At 47.7% G+C, this 14,893-nt stretch overlaps 1 long non-coding RNA gene across 1 annotated transcript; it reads right to left on the bottom strand.

The window, feature by feature from the left end:
* Positions 1–8,023: 8,023 nt before the first annotated feature.
* LOC125718649 (uncharacterized) lies at positions 8,024–14,056 on the bottom strand. Its single transcript, XR_007384855.1, has 2 exons — positions 13,631–14,056; positions 8,024–12,372 (listed from the first exon to the last, which is right to left on the bottom strand). It is a non-coding gene; the product is annotated as an uncharacterized LOC125718649 (long non-coding RNA).
* Between the last annotated feature and the right edge of the window lie 837 nt (positions 14,057–14,893).

The following is a 14,893-nucleotide window of genomic DNA, read 5'->3' as shown; positions in this document are numbered from 1 at the left end:
TAGACAGCACAGAATCATTAACCTACTTTAACGCATTTACTTATACAACTACATCAGTGATGCAGTGACATCAGTGATGCAGTAAAGATACAGTCTCTTTATTTCTTGACGCCAATCATCCCCATTAATCCGGGCTTGGGATCGGCACCTAGTCCAGCTGGCTTGCTCCTTTAAGTGGTTGGGTTAGGCTAAACTATATACATATTTACAAAGACTACAATAAAACATCCCGAAATATGTAGTCTAACAAAACGCAGTTTAAAGAAGGTAGCCTACCTGGCGAAACTGCAAACAAACAAATTAAAAGACCCACGGTATATAATCGGGCTATATCCAAGCAGTTTTTAAGAACGTAGAGTACATAGCGAAATTGAATTACTTTCTGGATCAACAAATGCAACCAGGCATGAACATTATGCACCTTCCTAGTCTTGATGTATGTCGTCAGACGGATGAGGACGTTAGGGAGCCTTTAGATCCTACCCATGATGCACTTCGGTTTTAATGCAAATTTATCAAACGTTTGACTTCAAAACATTACTATGAATTATATTTTAAGTTTATTGTAGGGATTTTACAGATTATTTTTCTAAAAAATACATCATATCCACCATAATAAGAATGTATACAAAAAATGACAGATATATAAAATCGCTATTGACGACTAACCTGTGGATATTATGTTCTATCTGCCAAAAGCTTCGGAAACGTTATATCAATATAGCTTTATGCGTATTTAGTATATGGGAGGGTCCTCATTTTGCTGGAGGGAGGGCCCGGGCCCAGGGGCGGAGGCCCCGTTATAGCTCCGCCCTTGACCTTGACCCTTTTGTTCCTCGACCACAGCACACTAGCTTTGGATCACAGTCATGTTCAGTTGTGAACCATCTTCCCAGCTTGCTGAGAGCAGCAGGTTGTCCGGAAGTACTTGTCAATGTCTTGCACCATCCTATCCTGACAGGCGCCTCAGTCCCTGCTGAAAAGAAACGCTCCCCAAGTAAAGCCGCGCCACTACTCTATGCCTGCTTTATTGTAGGCATGCATTTCATTGTTGTTTTCGGGGTTGGGGGGGGTGCACAAAATTATCAATCCTTTCCATAATGGTCCGTAGCTGCTTAGAAATTTCAATTGAGCTCTTTGTAGCTGCTCTGATCAGCTTCTTATTGCTCGATCATCAAGTTTGGACGGACTGTTTGGTCGAGGCGAGGTCCCAGGTGCTGTGTTATGTATTATTTTTTCTCTTAAATGCAGGCACCAAGCCGTGGAACACTCTAGAAAGAGCTGATGTCATGTTTCTTTTGTTTTGATTGGATCAGTTATTGGTTATACTCCATTAATTGTGTAGATGAACGTGGGGGGGGGGGGGGGGGCATTCTGTTTTCCAACAGCTTGACATAAAAAGCACTGAATCATTAGTCTGACGTGCTACTAAAACGGCTGGCCAAATTTACATCGTCATACTTATTAATACTTCAGCGGATGCTTTGAGACGGGTACAGGTAATGTAACGAACAATTGTCTTCACTAGTGCATTTATGTTTCGTGGATGTTTGTTTTCTAATGATCTAACCATTTAAAACATTTAGCTGATGTAGTGAATGAAATAATGAAACAAATACATCCACCACTAGATGGCATCATAAACTCAGTTTAAAACTAATCATCGTCGCAGCGCGTCGAAATTTTATTTATTTTTCCTGCTGATCAACCAGAATGAGAATAATGTTAGTACATTGTTATTGACCGGCCATGAAGTATTAGACATGGTAATCTCAGTACATCGTTTTCATACATTTTAATATGTTATAAACCTCTGTAAGACACAATCACAGCTTAGCATACAGACGAAAGGGTACACCATGGATTCTGTAAAACGAATTTCTGGAAGGTCCTCTGACATTGCCTTTCCTTCCGAGTCTGTCTCACTAAAAGTGTCACCAGAGTCACCTACTTGATTTATCGTTGCAATTGTTCTGTTAGGAGTGGAAATGGGCGACCGCTAAATTACTGGTGAGAAACCATTACCCCCAGAAGGCAGCTGAGAGATTTCATCACCTTATGATGCCAGTCCAGGGTCATTGAGAGGCATTTACTGAGTCTCAGAGCAGCTTACCCTAGGCAGACCTTATCCTGACAGCCTTGAAGACCACAGGAGACCAGAAAAAAAGGATCATCTGGTTGGAGTCATAGATGTATCGGCCACATACACACAGTAACAGGACTCTGTAACTGGGAATCAACAAAACTACCCACTATGCCGTCTTGACCTACAGATATACTGCACATTTCACTCAACCTATTTTATTAGTTTTCAACAAACTGTAGTCAAAATTAAGAAATCGAATCCCATATGATGAAACAAATGAACAAAAAATGTAATCGATATATTTCTGGCTCTGGATAAGAGCGAGTAGCTTTAAGTCATTCAGCCCCCAAAGCTCTCTATGCAAACATGTCATCGTGACAGCTGGCAGTTAGCCGCTGCCGTTCTTCGACAGACACTGTAGCTACCCTTCGGAGCGATTGTTCGAGGTGTTTCTGTATGTCCCTTTGTAGTGTCACATCACAAATAGCAGCATATAGCCGACACAAGTGAAATGCTGAGGTCTGCACTGTATACAGCTGAACTGGGCCGGGTTGCACTGCGCTTATTTTGCTTAGGAACTGCACTTATCTCAGCTGAAACACACAGCTCACCATTTTGTGCTTAAACTATCTATGGAGCTAAAGTGAGTCAAGGTCCCTCATCCTTACCATGGCTACAATAGGGGCTGGGATTTCTCTGCTGCTTCTCTTGTCAAGTCCCACACAAGCCAGCAGTATCATTTCTCGCTCCACAAACCTTTGTTATGGGTCAGCCTGCATCCTTTTCCGAACACGCAACACGTTTGCTCTGAGGTCGCTGAGAGGCGTCCGGATGTTCCTTATAGGTGGACTAGCAAGGTGTCAGAAGAGGGATCCAGGAGGATGGGGCAGAGCGGGGGGGACGTACCACTGGGTTATTGGCGTGTCGGCGGGTGACTGGTTATCTGGAGGTCAGCCAGCCACGTGGCGCTAAATGACAGGCCGCATCCTGCCTCAAGAAACATAGCAATGGGCTCAGCTGGTCGAGTATCTGACTGGTTACCGGAGCTGCTAATTTGAACCCAGGCCCTCTCTACCCTTAGGGCATTTAGAAATATATCTAACTTAGGAAAAACATGCATTGGCTTTTCAGTGAGTGCCATATTAAGAAAGATCAATCAATACATAATCATTTAAACATCTGGGGGGGGGGGGCATATGAACTAAGGCACCTGCACACAGGGTTTGATCCCCAGGCTCTGCACATCTCGTTTGGGCTCTAGAGCAGCCACCCCCCACCCTGATAAATTGCCTGACTCTGCATTGAGACCTAAAGCCTCGCTCTTAACTGTGAGTCTGTGTATGTGTGTGTCTTAAAGCAGTATTCCAATATACATGTACTCGTGCAGACGGCATATAAAGCACCATTTCATTATACGTTCATCTCCATGAAATTATTAGGGAAAAAGAAAACAAAAAAATAAATATCGGAGAGCCTGGGACCCCGACCCCGCCGCCTTCCTGACGCCTATTTCAGGCTGCTGACCGGGGCGGATGTTCCGGAATCGGTGAGAACCTGCCAGCGCTGTGATGTACCTCCTTGCGGTGTTCCGGTGGAATGCAGGAGACCTCCGTTTGGCGATGACGGCCGTGCATCTGGCCCGGCTGGCATGCGGGGGAGTGACGTGCACTCCTGTCACACTTGATGCTCTCCTGCTTAAGCCTTCCTGCCCCCCCCCCAAACACTGTCTGTCCTTCTATGGCCCCAAGGCTCATAGGGTTCTGTGTGATTTGACCTTCCCTGACCGCTCAGCCGCACAGATAGCAAAGGAATTGCTGCTTGTATTTACATGCACAAGGTCTGGCATCTTCACTCTTGTGCTGTATGTCCTTGTAAACCCCCCCCCCCCATACTGTCCCACCCGAGGTTTCGTCTGGGTTTGTTCTTTCTGGAGGATTAGCGCCTGCTGACTTCACAGCTAACAACAGAAAATCGAGGCAGCGTGAGTCACAACACACCAGTGGGTCTGGTCCCACTGCGCCCCCCCCACCGACCCTGCCCCCCGCCTGCAGGTGTCTTCATGTTATGCTACCATTAGCTTTCTCAAACGTAAAACAAATGGAGCAGACATATTCTAAACCATTAGGCACGGAGGGGTGGGGGTGGCGGGATGCTGGCGTGGCTGCTTGCATAGATTTAAGTGTGAACTGAATGTCAGCAGTCCTGGGGGGTAGAGGGGGGGGTGGACAGGGGCTGGATGGCGAAGGCTGTAACTCTGACACCTTGGTGTGATGCAGCTCAACTGCCCCACAAAAAAGGGTGTGTGTGGGGGCTGGGGGGGACGACAAGTCACTGAGGAAGAGTCATCGGAAGTGAGGGTGCCCCCCCCCCTCCACCAGTGCTTGGGGCTCAAATAGACCCAGGAGAGAGTTTTCAAAGCCGTGGTTCCGCAGATAAAACCCAAACACGTGTCTGACCTGATGCTTTCCCTCATTCTCTCCCCACAACCAGTGTGCTTAATTACTAGGATCCACCTTCCCACCACTGACAAGAAAACAGAAATCCGCCCCACCTACTTGTACCACAGGGTCTGCAGCAATCCTACAGCAGACTGAAAAGCGGGATTTTGGAGACCTTTCATGTGCCCGCTGGTCTCACTGAGAAACCGCTGGACGGAATGCGGCGGATAATGGCCCGGCAGGCCGTGACAGGCTGCGATGGGCCTGTTCTGGCTGGCACCTCGATAGGCCTGCTCTGTTCTGCACCTTGAATTTTCTTGGATCATTCCTCCATCTGTCATTCGTCCTGAGCGTCTGGAGCTCCCCGGAAGCCTGGAGCTGCTGTGGTGATGCTGTGCGGACGCAGGCTGCTGGGCCCCATCACAGAGCATCAGGGAGGATTATGGGGGAGGAGGACGGCCACCTCCCTCCACGGGAGCCACTGGACTCAACGAGTGGAGTGCGGTATTTTGGGGGGGGGGGAGTTGGCTGATGAGGCTGGAACTGTACTGGGGTGACAGTGGGGGGGAGGGTCAAACATAATGGGAGACAAAGAGGGCCAGAGCTCTATAAAGGTGCGGCAGAGAGAGAGTGACAGGGCAAATAGGATGGTTTTGTGTGTGAGGAAACACACACACAAGCGCATATAGGCGATTCTACTGGGAGTGCGCCCCCTACTGGTCAGATAATATGTTCAAATAGCATTTTTAAGTCCACTAAAATTTAATTATATCACAGTTATATTTGAAAGTGTGGCTTGAGATGCCTGACCTGTCCGCTCCTCATGTGTGCCACGCCCCCTGATTACCCACGTGTGCTTCCCCGATTGTTTCTAGCCCCGTCCGATTATGTTGCCCAGCTTTAATGTATTTAAGTCCTGGTCTCCCCTGTTTCCGTGTCTGTCATTGATGTTGTCAGTGGAGATTCGTGCTTTGTCCAGAATAAACCCCAGTCTGCCCCGATTTCTGCCTGCCTGCCTGTTCCTGATCGCTCGCGCTGCCTGAGCGATCTTCCGTCCGGCACGTCCGACGTTTTCCCGTGACAGAATGACAGACCCTAAGAAGACAAAGAAGAAGCAGAGGAGAGGAAAGCCCCTGCCGGAGCCCATCAACCTGGGCACGTGCTCCCTCGCCCACTCCTGGTCTTTCGCGGAGGACGAGAGAGAGGAGCTCGTCTGGGGTTCTGACCCTGAACCGCTCCACATGGGAGCTTACTTCCTGGTGAGGCTCGGGGCTTCCAGCGACGACGAGGAGGACGCTCCCTTCTCGTACCCTGAACTGGAGCCGATCGCTCCGGACCAGCTACCGCACCTGAACCGGCATGATTACCGGCCAGAACGCCTGGCGAATTGGGGAGGTATTAGGGCTGTTAGGGACTCAATCCCTCGAGTGCCTCGGGTCCCGAGGAGGACCGCGCCCGTCTCCCCTTCCCGGGACTTGCCAGAGGAAGTGACTACTCTGGCAAACAGGTTTTTCACCCTCCAAGGGCTTTATGTGAGGGTGATGACCGACCTGGCGGCGCCAGAGGGACCGGAGGCCGAGCAGCTCGTCGCTCGGCTTACCAAAGGCTTCGAGACCCTCACTCCAGCCTCTGGTTGGGCGGCACTCGAGAGCCTTACCGGGGACCTACAGCAGCTACTCCAGTTCCGGAAGGCTGCGGACCCCGCGCCGGAGCTACCGCCGCTGCCTGCGGACCCCGCGCCGGAGCTACCGCCGCTGCCTGCGGACCCCGCGCCGGAGCTACCGCCGCTGCCTGCGAGATCCGCTTCCAAGCGGTCGCGGTCACGGCCGTCTGTGCTATTCGCACAGAAACTGCCTCTGCAATCTGCGCAGCCGGGACAGCTGCCTTCGCTGTCCGACATACCTGCGCAGCTTCCTCTAACCCTGGCTGTTGACTTCGTGCTGCCGCCTAGACCTGTGAACACTCAGCACGTTCAGCCAGCAGCTCCCGGGCTGGCGTCCCCTCTGCAGCAACCTGCAGCTCCCGGGATGGTGCCCCCGTCTCGACCTACCTGCGTGACTGTGGCCCCAAGGGCCCTCACTCCTAGCTCGAACCCTGTTCTTGACCCGAATCCAGTCCTGTCTGCCCTGGTCCCCGAGGAGGTCCCAGGGAACTCCATTATCGCTCCTCCCTCCTCGGAGGTTGAGGAGCTCGAATGGGACCCCTTGGGGGTCCATCTGGTATTCCCTTCCGCCTCTTCCCGGCGTGCCCGACCCCGATCAAGGGGCCTTATATCTGTCTCCCGTAGGGGGAGAGGGCGTAGACGAAGGGCGGGGGTCCCTCCTGCCCGGCCCCCTGGCTCGCCCTCCCTCACCTGCGCTGTGGCTCGCTCGGCGCCTGCGGGTTCTGGCCCGCCGGGTCGGCAGTCGCCTGCTTGTCCCCCTCCGAAGCCTCGTCCCCCTGCCTCTTTCCCTCCTCCGGCGTCTCGTCGGGCTCCTGCGGGCCCCCCGACGGCGGCTCCTCGGTCGCCTACGGGGCCTCTACCTCCGGCCCGTCCCTGGACGTCGTCGCCTGTGGCGGCTCCCCCCCTCTCTGGGCCTTCGCCGAGGTCCCCTCCTGCTTCCTCGTCCCCTTCCCCGGTGACCCCTCCAGCTCCCTCCTCGGCCCCTTCCTCGGTCCCTCGCCCGGTCTCCTCGGCCCCTCCGGGGTCCCTTCCGGCTCCGGCCTCCCGGCTGGCTGCGGCCCCTCCGGCCGCCTCCCATCGCCCTCTGGGGCTCCCTCGGGCTTCTCCCTGTTCCCCCGCCTTCTCTCCCTTCTTCCCTGCCTCGGTCCCTTCTTCCTTTGCTCCCCCTTTCTCTGTTCCTGGTCCCTTTGTTCTGCCCCGCTTCGCTCCTGGTTTCCCATCGTTCCCTCCCGTCACTCCCGCTCCTTTTGTTCCTCCTGTTCCCTCTGTTCCGCCCTTTCTGGTCAGTCTCTCGGCGTTTCCTACCCTTTGTCACGTCCTGTCCTATGTCCTGTCTCTTGCCTTGTTCTGCGTCTCCGTCTTGTTCCCGGTTCCCCGTTGATGGTTTTGGTTCTTGTTTTCTAGGTTCTGGTTCCTGTCTCCCATTCGTTGCCTCCTCCCTGGCGCGCCCGGCGTAGCGCACCTTTGGGGGGGGGGGTTCTGTGATGCCTGACCCGTCCGCTCCTCATGTGTGCCACGACCCCTGATTACCCACATGTGCTTCCCCGATTGTTTCCAGCCCCGTCCGATTATGTTGCCCAGCTTTAATGTATTTAAGTCCTGGTCTCCCCTGTTTCCGTGTCTGTCATTGATGTTGTCAGTGGAGATTCATGCTTTGTCCAGAATAAACCCCAGTCTGCCCCGATTTCTGCCTGCCTGCCTGTTCCTGATCGCTCGCGCTGCCTGAGCGATCTTCCGTCCGGCAGGTCCGACGTTTTCCCGTGACAGTGGCTAATATTAATAATAATAATTTACAATTGTAATTTATTGTAAATGCATTTACTATTTTTTCACAAATTTATTTTCAATTCAAATTTTATTTGTATAGCGCATTTTCATAACATTGCATTGTCTCAAAGTTCTTTACATTATCCCTGCCCAAAGCTCCCAGTGAGTAAGCCAGAGGCGACAGAAAAACTCCCTAGAAGGAAGAAACCATGAGAGGAACCAGACTCTAGAGGGCGGCAGAGGGCAAATGGGCAAGATGGCAAAATTATAATTCACAGCGTCTTAATTTTAATATGAGTCTCAGAGTTATTTATCTGGATGAATAATTTGTTGGGCTCCCTCACCTGGCACTCCATGGGGGAAAAGCCAAGAGTTGCTTATGCATGCACACACACATGTGACCCGTGCTGGTAAAATGAGTCGGAAGGCTAATTATGAGCTAGAGTCAAAAATGTCAAAGTTAATTTTCGTCGAAATTGAGATTTTCCCAAAAATTAGTCCATTAAGTCATCATTTATCGATCCCAATAATCAAAATAACAAATAAATACCATGAACCATCATAATTTGAATGTTTTGTACAGGCTTTGTCTTCAGAAATTAGTCCTTTATCTTAAATTTTCTTAGAAAATACGTGTTTTTCTCCTCTCACTCACGGCATGACTGGGAATCCCCCCACCGGTTGTTTGGTATCACCGTGAAGCGAGGCTCGCCTACGTTCTAAAAATCTGCATAGAATTTCCAATGACATCACTCTGAACCAATAGAACTTGATTGTATAAAGCCCTGTTGATGTAAACAACTAACGGATGTAACTCGGTCATTTTTTGTCCGATTCCAACAAACCATACATCATTTTGAAGGTTTTAAAAAGGAGAATCTAACAATAATAATAACTCCATTTTGAAAATTTCCTCATTCGGACTCATTTTGCCAGCACAGGTCATATATGCACACGAACAGACACACATGCACAGACACGCACAGACACACACATGTAAGACCTGGTGACCAACGAGCCTCTTGTTTAAGCTGGAAAATTGACAGCAGACGCTGTCGTTTCCATCGCCTTGCACGTCGTCCTTTTCGCTGACACACGACGGGGGGCACAGAGAACCACCTGTGCGACACAAAAATGTTAATGGACAAAAACATGTAAACACACCTCTCACACACAGACGCATTTACGCAGATACACACAGGAGAGATGCTCATGTATACACACATTTAGTTCAGACACAGGGTTTAAAGGCCCAAACATGCGGAGGCGCAATCAGAATATTTAGAATGAGAGAGGAGTCTGACCACATACAAGCCAGACTGGTGACGAGCCAAGCTTGCAGATGAGCCTCCTTGACTCCATGTTGACCTCAGTTCCACCCCCGTACACTCAGCGTGGGAGAGTTACCTGGCGAGGAAGAGGAAGCAGTGGTCCCAGTGGGGTCCTCACCGGGGCAGGATGCAACACTGGCAGGCTGGCAGGGTGTGCATGATTTGGGCAAGCCTTTCGGCTCTTTGGCTCCGCTCAGAGAGGGATGTTGACGTCAGTGATTTAAAGCCTCACACCTACCGTGAGTGCAGATTTCGCCCCCGGTTGGCATATTTTACTGGCGCGTCGCTAAGACAGTACAAAGGTCTAATGACCGCTCTGTACCGGGACCCTTGACACCATAATTGGTCAGACAGGTGACATTCCCTAATCTCTCAAGGCAGTACAGTGCAGTGCAGTTTGGGGGGGGGGGGATCCCAGGAGGTCCTGAAGGAAATCCTCCAGGATTTATAAAAACACCAGTTATATGATGCTACCACCAAGAGTAGCTAAGGAATGGAAGGGATGTGGAAACTGCAAGACAGATCATATAAAACCTTCCCAAACTGACGATGATAGCGGCAATGGCCAACTTCTGGTACAGATGTGGGAAAATGTTGCGTTTTGTTATGGAAATATATCAGCCACAAAAGGCAAGGACATCGAACAATAGCAGGCCTCTGAAACCATCTATGCTTCTATTAAAATTCTCCGGGTGCTAAAGAGCAGGAACGTTCCAATACTTTTGTTGAGATACTTCACATATATTAGCGTTTCCCAGGAGCATCAATGGAGACTTATGAAAAGGGGGGCTAAATCTTTACTGGGGGGGTAGTTGATGGAAATGGCCCATAATATTTAGACTAATTAGAGCATAATTAGAGATCTTGGGGGGAACTAAAGAATATTTTAGCCTTAGTGCCACCCCTGGCGTTTCCCGTGACCACTTCTGATTTCTTTTAATTGAACGTTGGATAAGAAGGTTCCTTAAGGCTGTGGTATAACCTTGTGCCGGGTATCACAGGCCTACCCGTCCTTCCTCTTCATAAGTCCCCGCTTTTTGACCTTACGGTGAACTGCACTGCTGGCCTTCTTACCAGGTACGTCATCAAACGTGACCTCAGGACACTCAGGACTCCGGCCCAGGATGGAACAGCCTCGTCTTCCCATTTTTTCTAATGTCCCCGTTGGTGGAAATTTGCAGTCCTGGAACAAGCTCGGTCTGGCAGAAATTACACCCACAGAGGACCTTTTGGAGGTTAGATTTCAGAATCTGAGTGAGGTCCATGTGTTTCTGGCAGGGAATTAAAACCGGCTGTGTTTGAAATGTTAAGCAAAGAGCCACTATGTATGCTTTTATAAAACTCCAAGAGGATTTAACTACTTTGCTTTCATTTTTTTTCAAATCAGGTATCAGAAAAATCCATCCATCCATGTAGTGTCTAACAGCTTATCCTGCTTGACACACAACCATGTGGGCAGCTTTAGCACATCTTTGGGCCTGGAGGAATTCCACATCACATGGGGAGGACATGCAAACTATACATCTTATAGAATAACGGGAATCGTTTCAATATTGTAAATTGTGGAAGTCTAAAAATTAGTGAACAGGATTTTATAACCCTGGGATGGTGTAATCTGTCGAAAAAGCTTGGAATATGAATTCCAAATTAATTCAGTTAGCGGGGGTAAATATACAGTTTATAGAGAATGGAATTTTTTTGGAAGTTCAAACCGACCTTAATCTCTATCGATGAGACAAAAAGCCATGCATAATGTAGCGCAGCAGGTAAAACCAAAGCTAAGCTAAAGTTTGCCTACAACTGCTTTAGCATCGACTAATGATTTAATTTGATCTGTTTCATCTATAGAAATAGGTGTAGAGAGTATGCCATCTCAAACAGGATGCCGTTTTAATTAATTTCTTAGCCAAAGCTTTCATTAAAATGAATATTGCAGTTTTATACACATTTATACCACCGTATTTTTCCAAATAAGCACTATACTCAGTATCATAACAGGAACCATAACTCTAGGCTTGGAACCGGAACCTTTTTCATTTTCAATTTCTTAATTAGTGCTTTATTGAATAAAAGCATCGCTAAGCGAGGAAATCATAATGACAATAAAGTGCCAAGATTAATTATCATTAATTAACAGGTTAATACACTCCTGGGGGAAACAGTAATTTCACAGAGTTGTGTAACAGTCAGGTTTGAACAGTAAAGAAAACGGAGTAATTTATCAATAGCTCAAACATGCCTTTCACCGCAAATTCACTACTGTAAACCCTGCTATGACGCGGCCCAATGCGTCGCTGAAGGTCTGATTCCAGTTACATGCTGTACTGTAGGTGTGATGAGTTCCAGTAAAGGAGAATCACAAAAAGCAAGTATCAGTCGTTTACCTGTTGGCTGATTGTCATGACAACGGTGGGCCCTAGTGCAGCATGGTGGAACAGGTGTGAGCATTTGAAGGTGCAGTCATTATTTTGTCCACTGCAGAGGTGCAGGGATTTCATTCTCATTCCTTGCCTGTCTGTTAATTAATTTTGCACATCTGTGTTGTATAAGGATGTCGTTGCACTGGCTCTCATTGCACCTTATCCTAAGGTGACCATATGTCCTCATTTTCCCACATGTGTCCTCTTTTTTGGGACTAAAAATACAGGAAATGTTGATTTTCATTTTGACATCTGCTTTCTACATTCAGATAGACTGTGTGCATATATGCATAGCTTTCATGCCTCTCTTTGGCCCCGTTGCAAAACCAAATACAGTCGCCCTACCTAATCCAAATATCTTGTTTTACTTTCTTGTGCATACGCTGCGTTGTCGGCTAGTTATTGGTTCACGTTAATACTCTCTTATATTACAGGTACATTTTGTTTAATTAATTTTACTACAATGTGACCAACTACACCAAAACAAATTCTCGGGCTGCACATGGCGAATAAAGTTGATTCTAGCTCTTTGGATATCCTAATGCTAATGCAGACTGGCCTACAGGGGAATAGATCTTGCCGTTGTGTACGACATAGACAGGCTGCACTCATTCCATCATTGGAGACAGGCTGTTGTTAGAAGGCTTGCAGGGGAGAGCGTAAGGTCCTGCATGCAAATGGAGAATGGAGGTGGGGATCAGATACTCGATGGGGCAGCGTAGCATAGTATATGTAGCTTTTTAACTTTTGAAGATTACCAGCGCCAATGCTGAAACCCAAATAGAATTTGAATTACTGGTAGACTATTGCACCAGGCTAACAATTTAGTCATTAATCAATGAGAAAGGCTGTATTACCCTGACTATGGGGTAAAACTGGGCATTATTATTGGACTTAACATGTGTTGCATAGAAGCATGGCCCACCAAATCAGGTCAGGTAAGGGGAGCTAAGTTCCGACGGAGATGTTCTCAGTGATTTAACCTCACATGCACTCATCATACAGACTTCCATGCTCTGTCATTCAGGAAGGAACATGTTGGAGGAAAACAGCCCTCCACCCAATCTGTCAATGAGCCGTTTTTAAAAACATGTACGCCGGATCCGTGATAAAAAGGCATGCCTTCCATTACCTGGATCAGCATTTCTTTTACCAGGCAAAACTTTTTTTTCTTCCTTCCTGACAACAACAATTATTTTTTGACAGGTCTCTCTGAAGCATATTGACTACCGCAGCGGCTATGCTGTGCGGTGCAGACAATGAATTCTAGCGCTGGCTGTCAGGGAGCCGTCGCGGATGTAGATGTGATGAGAATGTAACAGGGAATGTTCGGCACGGCTGAAATTCGGGGGCGTCCGGATGGGTGAGGGTTAAACTGGCTGACAGCTTAAAAAAAACTTAACAGTGCAAAAAAAAAAAAAACCTGGAAAATAGGCCATCTTCAAAAGGACCTGGTCACGTGGATTAGAAGTGCGTAACTGTGCAAACAAACCAGAAAACCTATTTTCTGCTAATATTACAGTCATTTCACTTTGAATTTTATTAGGCCAGTTTGTGCCACCCAGGGACCGTTGGGCATGTGGAGTGGAAGTTAAGGTTGAACTTGAAATAGTTCCCGAGTTAAAAGGATACCAAGCAGATGCAGACTAAGCTCTGCTTTTAAGTGGGGAGAAACTTTTTTTGCTACACGTACAAGTGCTTTGCACAGCATCTATTTTGAGGAGAAGGTTCGCAAAGAATTAAAGTTTATTTCGCTTGATGGACGCTTTTAAATTGTGGGGACATGAACTACTAACTTCTTTCAGAGCTACCGAGCCGCGCTGATTTCCAAGAAGCTCAGCCAAATCAATTAATAACACGACTATCAAAGACATTTGTCTGGAGCGGAAATGCAAGAGCTAATCAGTCCCTCCCAGCATACTCACCCCTGCAAGGTGACATGCGTCTGGTCCAACATCTCCAAACCCCAGGACCTTCCTGTCAGGCACGCGGGTTGACTGATCCACCACCTGTCACTGCGGCAGGATGCAACGTGTCTTTGCGGGCAGCCCGAGAACGGACTCAGTACGTGCAATCTGGTGCCAATCCAGACAGGGGTAGGGGTGGGAGGCTCTGCCCTTTGCCCCTCGCATGACAGGTCTTCAGGAAACCCCACGGCATCTAATCAGCTGCTTCACAACCTCCGTTAATGAACAGCAATTAATGGTCTGTTCACTACAATTCAAGCTAAATAGGTTACCTTCACTCTAGCAGATCTTTTCGTGTCATAATTAAATTACACCTCCAGCTGGAGAATGAAGGTTTTCGACTTTTTCTTCAACATAGCCCATTAATTATACTCTGCACATCATTGCTATCCCATAATTCTCTGTTCCATCCCCGAAGCAACCGTTCACAGTGAATATCTGATTGGCTGGTAAAAACTCGCATAGACCAATCAATGAGGTCCTGTCAGAAAACCCTGCAATAGGAGCCTCGTTTCCGCCCACTCCTACTCAGCCTCGGCGTTATGTAAACAGCATGTCGTCTTTTCTTAGCAGCTCAGGGAGGATAAACACAAAAAATTCTTCATTACTTTCATACTCGAGCTTGAAGTAGAAACTTTGAACAAATATCAGAGTATTTCTCTTAGAAGTTCATAGTTGGAGTACTTACGAGTACTTAATGGAATACTTAATGTACTGGTGTACCTGAGGATTACTCACGCATCGTTACATTTATCAAATGTTAACATAATTGTTTGAAAGAAGATATATTTGTGTACAGAGAATATTTTCTCAGTTTGATGTGTAATTACAGTACAACCTAAAAATATTTCAGCTACTTAACTGCTCGGAACATTTACATAACCAGAAGTTGATAAAATATTTAATGGACAACATTATTATTAATTTATAACGGATACATACAAGTTTTAAATTTGTATGTGATCTTTTTAATAGTTCAAATGCACATTTAAAAAATCCCAAATAGCAAGATGTGGGATGATGGTTTGTTCGTCAGGCTGATGTACAAACTAAATTAAGTAGCACTTTTTCCGGGCTGTTCTTCAGAGCTGGAGCGGCATTCTGGATAGCAGCCCTTGTCCAATAATCATGGTCTTGTGTTAATGAAAGTGTGCTATTGGTTATAGTAATACGCAGCCAGTAATAGCTGATTGACAAAACCAATTCATTTCCTACTGCCCG

This window comes from Brienomyrus brachyistius, chromosome 23, assembly GCF_023856365.1.
Source record: "Brienomyrus brachyistius isolate T26 chromosome 23, BBRACH_0.4, whole genome shotgun sequence".
Classification (NCBI taxonomy): Eukaryota; Metazoa; Chordata; class Actinopteri; order Osteoglossiformes; family Mormyridae; genus Brienomyrus; species Brienomyrus brachyistius.
Note: the sequence above shows the minus strand (reverse complement) of the source record. Positions and strands in the feature narration are given on the sequence as shown.